The sequence below is a fragment of the Papaver somniferum genome, chromosome 6 (genome assembly GCF_003573695.1).
Source record: "Papaver somniferum cultivar HN1 chromosome 6, ASM357369v1, whole genome shotgun sequence".
In the NCBI taxonomy this organism is placed as follows: domain Eukaryota; kingdom Viridiplantae; phylum Streptophyta; class Magnoliopsida; order Ranunculales; family Papaveraceae; genus Papaver; species Papaver somniferum.
In genome coordinates this window covers 130,295,970-130,307,217 of record NC_039363.1, presented here as the reverse complement: position 1 = coordinate 130,307,217, position 11,248 = coordinate 130,295,970, and positions in this window count along the sequence as shown.

Genomic DNA, 11,248 nt, shown 5'->3' with positions numbered 1-11,248 from the left:
ATGCAGAGATACGATGGCATAAGAGGAAGCAGCTCGGAACGCGAGAGCCAAAGATGTAAGAGAGAAACAAGTTTGGAGCAAGAAACTAGAAGGGCGATGGAAAGAAATATGATAGAACAAAGAGGATTGGAGGCAGTAATACAAAGGGAAAGGGAGCAGACTAACGCGAACCAAACCATATTGCAACAACTTGAAGAACTCAAAGTAGTAATGAAAGACAATAATAGAAGAGGAAGAGGAAAAATGAAGTTGGCAGAGCGATCCCCATTTTCGCGAGAGATACTACAAGCACCCATTCCTGCCAAATGTTCCTAACCCACGTTCTCCAGTATCTTTGATGGGACGGGAAACACGGTGCAACACATGAAAGCCTATAACCTCACACTAATGCCATGGTCCTAGCAACAAGCGGGGTTATGCAAGTATTTTCCGGCTAGTCTGACAGGGGAGGCTTCGTTATGGTTCGACAATTTGTGCGAAGGATCAGTGACTTCATTCGCGCAATTGCAAAGGTTGTTCTTGGGAACTACATAACCAGTAACCGGGCTAAGGCAGGAATTAGAAATGCGTTTAACCTAAAGCAGGCGCATGGAGAAAGTCTGCGAAGTCTAACCACGCGATGGAGGACCATGTGTAGTGAATCAGCAGGAGAAGTATGAAAGCGACATTTGATCCTCTCCTTTGTCAATGCTTTGAACGCAACTGATCTCTTGTACATAGAAATATTTCTACTCAAATACGGAATTGATATGAAAGAATTAAGGGAGTATCAGGAAGAGTTTATCGCATTGGAAGAAAAGCTGGGAAAATGGATACCAACTTAACCGCCATCATAGCCGCGAAAGGAGGAAGTGCGACACTCATACCGCGAATAGCGGGAAATGTCGAAAGTACCCCCAACCTAGGACAGGGAAAGTCCACAAAAGAAAGTACCGCGAAATATGTAGCTCTATCAAGCAAGGATGAAGAATGGTTTCGGGGAGAATATGGGGATAGGCTTCACACGTATAACTACCTAGCAAGGAGGTACGATAATCAGGGAGGAAGATTCAACAATGATCGAAGAACATGGTATAACAACAACCAGAGATTCGAACGAAGGCCATATTACCCGCTATTCGAGGATGTGAAATTCCCCAGGATAAACACCTCAATAGAAAAGATCTGGGAGACTGTCGTTCTAACCGAAGAAATACCACTACTAGGGAATATAGGACGGGAACCCCCACCAGGAGGAAGGAGTGGTGAATTTTGTGTGTATCACCGGTTTCACGGCCACAACACTGCAAGCTGCAGGAACGTGCGTAGGTTTTTGTTAGAACTGATTGAGAAGGGAAAATTGAATCGATCTCTAGAGGCAGGCGAATTACCAAGGGCACCACCACCCCAAAAACCAGCAGTCATACAACGCATTGAAATCGGACAAAACTCAAGGTAGATAAATTCAATCATCCATTCTGCTAAAGATATCAACAACTTTCACGATAATATCTTAAGCCGAGTATACAAATGAGATTGCAATGGCGAAGAAATACATTTGGTAACAAAAAGTCGATCACTAGAAGAATGGCAAAAGAAACCGATTTCCTACACAATGGACAACATACCAATAGGAGGAGGGATGCATTCTGATCCATTAGTAGTCACCATGACTATGCAGCCACACTCTAAATGGGAAGAAGACGAAGAAGAGAAAAAGCGACCATGGGCGATAAACAAGATCCTAGTAGACACGGGGAGCTCAGTTAATATTTTGTTCCATCACGCGTTCAGGACCATGGGGTACAACGACTCAGACCTGATCCCTTCCACGTATACAATCTACGGATTCAACAGTGTCGCATCAAGACCAAAAGGCGAGATTACAATGGTCATTCCTGCGGGAACTTTGGAAACGGTGGTCCCATTTTGTGTGGTAAATGTAGAATCGCCATACAATGCCATCATTGGGAGACCCTGGATTTATGGAGTAATGGGAGTCGCGTCAACTTACCACAGACAAATCTACTCCCCAATGCCATCTAGCATAGGAGAGATCCTAAGGGATTGTATCAGTGCGAAGAGATGTAACGAACTGGACGTGAAGCAATATGAGGTCAAGGCGAGGAGGTTAAAGGAAAAACAAGGACAAAATGTGAAAGACGATAAATGGGTGGAGAGACTGATGATCAATATGATAAGGGAAAAAGAAAAGGAATACGCGGAAGAGAAATAAATTCAAAGCAAAGATATTGAGAGAAATACAGAGGAGGGGAGTCAGACTGAATGTGTTAAGATGAACGCGAATTCAAACCTGCGAAAACCTAAGAAGATATCAAAATATGGCGAGATAAGAGCATTTCGCAGGATTAGCCAGTCACGAGATTCACCTCCTAAAGGGATGATGGAGCAAGGTGAAGCATCAAAGCACAACCACTCTCAAAAGATGAGAATTACATCCTCTTCAGAATCGCAGAGTGCGCTCATAAAAGCATACGCACAAATCGATTTGCTCAAAACAAGAAGAAACACATTATTCGACTTGAAGAGATAACAAGGCGAAAGTTTGCAAGGCTTGGTATTAAGATGGAAGGCCCCAGTGAAATGAAATCCCTAACCGCACACAACTGATCACCATGTTCGCAATAAAAGTAAAGGGGAGACCATAGGTCATCAGCAAGAAACTAAAACTGACCACGCTGAAGCCACGACTGAAGACGAAAGTAAAGAGATACGTCGCACACAAGTTACCATATGAAAGGACGAATGCAATGGAGAAATGATGTAATGAATAAAGCAAGATATGTCCCTACCAAAAAAACATTAATACGAAGCAAAGATTTTTCTATAAGCGAGCAAGCCAAAGGCGAAAACAAAGTCTACATAATTATTTCGTTAGACCTCAATAGGGAGCAACAAGTCACTATTTAAAACCTCTAACTAGGGAGGCTGGATACCAAATTTTGGCGTGTCAACTTAGTTCGCGTGATTGTGCGATGGCGTTTTAGCACGATCACGTAAGAGGCGACCCTATGCCCTAACGCGCGTCATATTGGGAAAATCCTGTAGAAGTCACTTATATTGGGGCGAAATAAAAGCCTATCCGTCGGAGGCCACTGAGAGCGAATCACTCAGCGAATAACTTCTCCGGCATGGGGTGTAGAAACATGACCAGTGGAGCAGGAGATCCTGGCTTGGATACACTCGGTCTAAAGAAACCCTACTTAGGGTGTGACCTTGTACCCATAAGCCACATAGGCGAAAGGCACGAGGTCACGACAACAATGGTTGTTGAATAACTGGATGGGAGGAGCCCAACTGAAATGGTTAGGGGTGACCTACTTGAAAGGGCAATTCAGGGGGAATATAAATGGACGACACCCTCCATTAGGGAGTTGAATTGTGTCAAAGACGACAATGTGTTGGGACTTTTTACTCATGGGAGTATCTAAGACCCGGTATATTGTCGCAAATACGACCCGAGGGGTAAAAATACTAATACAGTTAAGGAGAGATCAATGGACAATGACTCGCAAGAGCACATGGAACTGAGATTTCGTCGCCCAATGTTGAAGACCCTACCCAAGGCGACCATAAGTCCTTTAAGTTCTCTATGTGGTTGAATGAAATAAGACCGTACTTATGAGGAAAATAAGACCTATAAATATCATGCGAATACAAATAACAAAGGAGCGCGAAAGAAACTGAGGCAGTAAGAAAATCACGCTGAGGAACGAAGGAAACACATTCCTCTTGAGCTAAGTATTATCCAACTTACAAATTAAGATATTTTGATCACCATATCATGATAGGAAATACTTAAATGCCTATATCATCATGATACCATGCGACACACTCTACATCCAATCATAACACCTCAATAAGGACTTGCTTCGCACATGTATCAAACCCTAAAAATATGACATAACCTCGAGTTACCATTGTCGTTACCATGCACGAATGACATGATAAGAAACAGATTTAAATTTAATTTTCGCCCTAACTTACTACTCGCGTTACCCTAGCATTATCCAAAACCTAAATTCAACATTCGCGAGGGTTATAAAAAAGTATTCGCCCTCAACCATTGTCCTAGATTTGTTTGCATAAATTATATTTGTATAACATGATAGAACACTAATCTTCCTTCGAAGGTGGAAAACAGGGGCAAGTATGGGAATACTAAAATTAATATGCTTTCCACCTCCTCTGTCAGATGCCTAGAAACACGCTGAGATAAATTTTGAATTTTAAGTACATAACAACGATAGAATTAGAATTACTTGTCCAAATATTGAAGAACAGTAAAACAAGGAGTATTCAAAGTCAAGATACGCCCTCCAAGCTTGGGAGAACCCAGATCCAAAAAAGAGGCTAAAGATGTCCACAAGTAAAGAAAAGGAAAGAAGAAAAAATCGAAGAAGGAATGGTATCAGGGACGGCTGAAGAAGAATCAGTGGTCTCGGGCACAGAATGAGCAGCTTGTTCTGAGACATCAACACCATCAATGGATTCTTGACTCACGATATCGCCACCGCCAGCCTGAGAATGGTCTTCTTCTCTCCCGGAATCGACATTATCAGGGGCGGAACTACAGCCAGACAAGGGCTGGCTTAAGCCACCCCTGAGAGCCCAAAAAGCCTTGTTTTCCACTACCTATTTTAGTTGGGCTACTAAAATTAAGACCATGTACTAGGCTTAAGCCACCCCTAGGTTATATTTCTAGTTCCGCCACTGGAAAACATCAATAAGACCATATTCCGCAAACCCAATTAACCGCAAGCTGAGTTTCTTCGTTCACACGACGCTGGGTCTCCTTCGAATACTTCCTGCTAGCGCCGTCCACGAAAGACTGATATTCTTGCTCCAACTCCTCCTTTGATTTTCGTAAGTTATCTCGCTCCTGCATAAGATCAGACACCATGCGTGAAACTGTAGAAAATTGCTGAGAAGAAGAATCCCGCGCCTTGATAGACTCTTCCAACTTCTGCTTCAACGCAACAATTCCTTGTTAGAACGACTCTGTAAATTCAAAAAGAAAGATAAGTCAGAACGACACGGCTTAAATAAATATACAAAACTGAGGAAGCAATTATGGTAGCCTTCACGACTACCTTCTTTCTGCGAAAAAATTACACAAAGGTCACGCGAAACTATAGGCTAACGGGTAACATCTTGAAGTAACCGCAGATATTCTAATTCCTTATCTCTACACCGACAATCTTCATCTCTTTCTCCCGATAATTTTACCTGCTTCGACGCTAAGTCATCAGATACACCCTTATGTGATAGAAGAGACTCCTCTAACAAACTACGGTCTCGTTGAGGCCTATAATACGCACCGTCAAAAGAAAGCTTATTATCTCTCAAGCCTCGGTTGTCATCAGACAATGTCCGATTCTCATCAAGAAAGGAATGATTTACCATATTAGATACCTCAAGAGCTCTGGCAAGTTGACCAGATACGAAGCAATGTTGATCTGACCGAGCATGCCAACTAGAATTATCAATCTGTAGCTCCACAACTTGCTCGCGTAAGCGCAAACGACTATTCTCCAACCGAGTAATCTGAGCCTTCATTGCGACACACTCATCTCTAGCATCTTTTTCGGCGAATTCGAATTCATATTGTTTGGACGTACGTTTTCAGTTTAAATCTTAATTACGAAAGGTCTAAAATCAAGAAGGGCGACGCAAAATCAAAACATGCACGAAAGACAGAAAATTTTGCTGAATCTCACCTTTAAGTTACTCATTCTTCGCATGAAGCCTAGCAACATCATTTGCTCCAGCATATAGCTCAGACACCTGCTTTTTGAAATCATCAATGATTTGTTCAGACTTGCAGAATTCATCAGTTTGAACCAAGCGACGACGAAATTCCTACAAAAACCCAAATTTCAGAGCCACGATAAACAAAGAAAGGAGTAAAAATCAATAAGAGAAAAACTTACCTTTGATTCAATGGCGATAAGTTTATCGCGCTTGGAAAGTTGGGACGAATCTGAATCAGTCTTGGGATGCGGCATACCCAGCGCGATAGATATTATCCCGGACCATTGCGAAGCTTCAACAACCACATTGGCCACAACAGTACCAGATGCCTACTCATCCTTTGCGACAACATCATCAGAGGAAGAGCATATTATTGTCGTAGTGGTGCCTTCATGAGCATGATCAGGAGCAAGATTATACAGAGGTTTAGGGGAAAGATTGGCAGTCATCTCGCGCTTTTCTTGTGCGACAGTAGATGGTGGCATCAGCGTTAGGGGACTCACAACACGCACGAGGGACCTGCTGCGCGAATCCCTCTTGTTTTGAGGTGAGCCCTCTTTGCCCGGAGAAAGTTTCCATTTCCGAGAATCCTTTTTTGTCATCCTCTTCCGGTCACCAGCGGGATTCACCAGAAGTTTGGATAGATTACACCCGAGGTACCAGATTTAAGTATGGGAATACTAAAATTAAACAAAGTACCAAGAACACTAACAATAACAGAAATAAGAAAAACCCCGAAAACGCAGTCAATCCTTAAAAACTCAAGCAAAATACAGATACTTACTGTGGAGATGATTCATTAGAAGAAAGGATAGTAGATTGGCTCAACATAACGGTAAATATTTCAAATAGGCGAACTTTATGAAAACGGGTTCTGTCGAAGCAAAGAGGAAGAAATAAGGTGAAGAAGATGAATCTCTCTCTTCGAAAGTATTTATTGAAACAGGAGAACCGGCTGAAGCAATAACTGGTCAAGAATTGAAACCTTGATGTGTCAATTGAGAAAAGGTGAAGTTACTGCACGTGGAAATAACCATATGGAAAAGCCGGAGAAATTAATATCAGGCAAAAAAAGGCAAAAAGTCACAAATCTGAAGCTGAGATTCTCGCATTATTCCACTTGCAGAAGAACAATGCGAGAAGAGACAAAATATAGGGGCGAAATATCGCACAAGACATAACTTAATTTCGCTCCAGATAAAACTACCCCAAATACGAAGTTATTACGATAATCAAAGATCAAGGCGAAGAACATAAGCATGACAATTAAGAAAGATTGTGAGGAAGAAATTACGCGATGAAGACAGAACGAAGATCGGTTCAAAAGGAGCTGTGCGAAAGAAATCGACATCTTCCCAAAGCCTGGCGAATAAGACAAACTGAAATAAGATCCGTCAACAGAGATTTTGCATGTGAACCATAGTTGTATTCTACTGATATATTTGCCTATATAAGGGGTAAGAAATGATAGAGAAGGGGAGAGAGATCAATTGGGAGAGAAGTACTAAGTAAATCATCTAGAGAACTAAGAGAAAACTATGAGAACTTCTCATCCATCTCATATTTCTCCATTGTTGTGTACAAGTTCATCTTGTGATCATTGTAAGAACTCCATATATTCAACACAAAGTGTTTGTGAAGATCATAGTAGCGTCAAAGTAGTGAATAATATCATTAATGTTTGAGTTGATACATATGACTTAAGCTTTGTGTTATTATCATTACAACGGGTGTAGTTGTGGGATTTCCCGCAACTACATCGTTCTATGCTTGTTTCTTTCCTTTTGAGTTTGCAACATTGTGATGAGCAAGAAAAATAAAAATTAAAAAACTCTAATTTGAGTGGAAAAAACAAGGTATAAGAAGAGGATTTGGAGTGATTTGAATAGATAATTAGAGTTGCATTGAGAGAGGATTTTTGATAAGTTTTTGAAAAAATAACCGTTGAGATCCGACGGTAGAGAAGATAGAACCGTTGTGAATGATATATGATTAGAATCGGGTGTGAGAGAAGTGTAAACGAAAAAAAGGTCTAGAAAACAAATACTCTGTTACCATGTAAAAAGTCACAGACACTGAATATCCATAAAACAGATTTCCCGTCTCTACTACGTGGATCAGATCTGATTCACTTTTAATTGTAGGGAAGGTATATATCCCTATTTTAAAGGCATATTTATGTAATAGTTGGATTTCTCAAAAAATTTGTACATTTACGAGATAGGGAAGGGAAAAAACACAATATAGTGCTTGGCCTCAAGCCTCTGGCACGAAGACATCACATGCCCCACATTTTTCAGAATTGTTGGGCGATCTGCTCGGAAGTGATACATATCCTGCGGGCCCAATCCCACGGATTGTACTGCAGGAGAGAAAGGGAGCGGGGACCTTATGACTCGGCGGTTTAGTAGAGGGTGGGTTTTAGTATGGATCTCACCCCTTTGTGTCACGTCGGTACAAACCAAGGGATTTGGCCCGTGCGATGTAAATCATTTTCGCTATCTGCTTTAGACAAGGACAGAAAATCCTAGCACTAACTTTTGTTTTGAGGCGAACATAGAAAGATAAGTTGGAGTTTAGTTTCAAAATTGACGTCGAAGCCCCAAAATATTTCTCCCCCACATGATCTGTCATGTGAGTATTTTAGCATGTTATTTGATGTATGTTTCCGGTAAACAATGCGCGACTAATGAGTACTGATTACTTGACCAGTTGTTGCCGCACAACAATCATTGCAGGGAGTCTCAGTATTGTTAAACTTCAGAATATTGGCCTTGGTAGTTATTATTACACTATCGTCAACAAAAAGCAACTGGCTAATTAGAGGAGCAAAGTTTGATATCTTTAATTACACCGCGTATAAGATCAGACTTCTCCATATGAAGCAGGTAACAATATAAAGTTTCAATGCATATTCTATAGAGGTAGGCGGGGGTTTTGATCACCCACAAAGAAATATATCAAACGGATCCGAGGACAAAGATACTTTTTGTTTCTACGAAATTTAGAATGTGCAATGTGTTTCCATGGAGGAAAAGATGGTATGTTATTTACGTAGAACACATTAACTGGACACGGAAGAGTATCAGAAACACTCGATTCAAGTTATAGAATAAACCATGCATTCGATGTAGAGTATACACAAAGTGTTCGGACTGAAATAATTCCCATGGTTGAGCCTTGATGTACGTAAAAGAAACCTACCAATGATTATATTAGGAAATAATATATAAGAGTCTATATTTATGAGATATGCACATCAAAGTGTGTCGGTTCTAGAGAGTTCTAAAAGAGTTCTATTTAGAGTTTGTGTTATATTAGGAAAGTGTCTATGTTTAGAGTTTGATCTTAATTAGGAAAGTACTTTGAGTGATCGTCAAGTTTGTGAGACTATAAATAGGCTATTGAGCCATAAGAATAGGACACCAAGATTATTATCAATGTAGTCTTTTATGCTTCCGCGTTTATGCTCTCCTCTCTCTTGCTCGATCCTTAACATGGTATCAGAGTGAGGTGAGAGGGAGAGAGGAGAGGAAGACAGTTAGATAATCTTAGAGAATTCATGATGTTTAGGTTTTCTTTAGTGAAAAAATTCATGTTCGTTAAAAAAAAAAAAAAAAAAAATCGTGACTGGTTACGAAGGATTAGGGTTCTCTGAACAAACAAAAGGATGGTGGTTTTGGAACGAGAAAAGATAGGGACATGCTGCTGCTACTGTTGGATCTCTGGCATTGTTGATGATTCTCATGGTGTTGTGTTGTCGATGTTGATTGATGGACAGAGTTGACAAAGAAGAGTATGGAGCTTCCGATGATTTATATTACAACGATGATTTATTGGTGCTTCCGTTTATTGTTAGTAGTGGGTCGTTGTTTTATCGTAAGTAGACGATGAAGATCACTGATGGATATCGGTAATGAATGGAGCGAGAACTGACAGATGGGTTCTGGTGGCGAGGTTTGAGGTCGAGTCCGTGGAGTTATTTAGTCCAAGGTGGAACCCTAAAACAGTAAAACACAGAGACGAAGAGACAAGATTGCTGCCGTTAATGTTGCATGATGAGTATTTGGTTGATCACTTCCAAAAGGTTTCGCTGCTGCTGCCATTGACGGATTCGACAGCGGATGCTGTTATTATTTGAGTAGTATTGCTGGATCGGTGATAAGGATAGTTGTTGCTGACGTTTTTACAATCATGAAGAGATGTTCACGAAAGAATTGTTGCTGTTAAAAAAAAAGAGGATTGATGTTGCTGCTCCAAGAGCTGGTGCAAGCTGTGTCCGAGGGACAAGACGAGAAGGTTGAAGAAGAAAAAAAAATGAGAAAGTTGCGAAAAGTTCTGACGAGTTAAAGAAGAAAATAAAAAGTTTGAAGGTCAGCAAGTCGTGTTGCTGTGTTGAAGGTTCGAGAAGAGTTGTTGCTGTTTGAAGGTCTAGAAGGAGTTCGCAAGCCGTGAAAGTAAAGGTTTGATTTGCAGCAAGGAAGTAATAAAGAAACCGGAGATGAAGTTCCTGATAGTGGAAAGAAGATGAAGATCGAGTTTGTTAGGCTGCTGCTATTGGTCAAAGCAAAACATGAAATTGTTCATGGTGATGCTGTGGTGATTCGAAGATGGCAGAGATGCTGAAGAATAATGGTGTATGTGATATTTTAAGAACGTGTTCGCTAGAGGAAACAGAGTTTGGCAGTAAGTATTTGAGTTAAAAGATAAACAAGGAACTTTATAGAGTTTCATAATTGCGAAAAGGGAGAAACTAAGTCGTTACCCAGATGGTTTGGGTTTGAGTTTGAGTCCGTGGATTTTCTTGGTCCAAGTTGGAACCCTAGAAAAGGGTTTAGAGCTCGACTTAGAAGATGGGAAGGAAGTGGTCGTTGTATGTATTTTGACCGAGAAACAACCAAAGGGTGTTGTCCCTGGCATCGATATCCAGTTATGGATGGAATTAAGTTTAGGTCCGTTCTTGATTGAGAATTGAAGGGGAAGTCAGGGAGAATTTGTGGCAGAAACATGGTGATTGAAGAGTTTGTGGCAGAAATTTGGAAATCCTACAAAGTGTGGCAGACTTTGTGTTAGTTATTGCTTGTGGCAGAAGCATAACAAGAGAAAGATTGTGAGAGAATCTTAAAAAAAAGAAGTGTGAAGGTTTCGCAACAAAAGCGTGACTGGAACAAGAGGAGAAGAAACAACATTCATGTTGTGAAAAAAAAAAAGAAAAAAAAAACAATCACCGAGAGGTGATGAGAAAAAGAACAACAATAGTAGGTTAAAATCCTATGAGTTGTCGAGAGAGTACACAAAGTATTCTATCGAAGAAACCAAGAGGACCGCAACGTCCCTAAACTAAGAAGGGGACCGTAATGTCCTTAAACTTTCGAAGATGGGACCGTAATGTCCTAAAACTATGAAGAGGACCGAAATGTCCCTAAACTACGAAGATGAGACCGAAATGTCCAAAAACTATGATTGGGACCGCAATGTCCAAAAACTACGATTG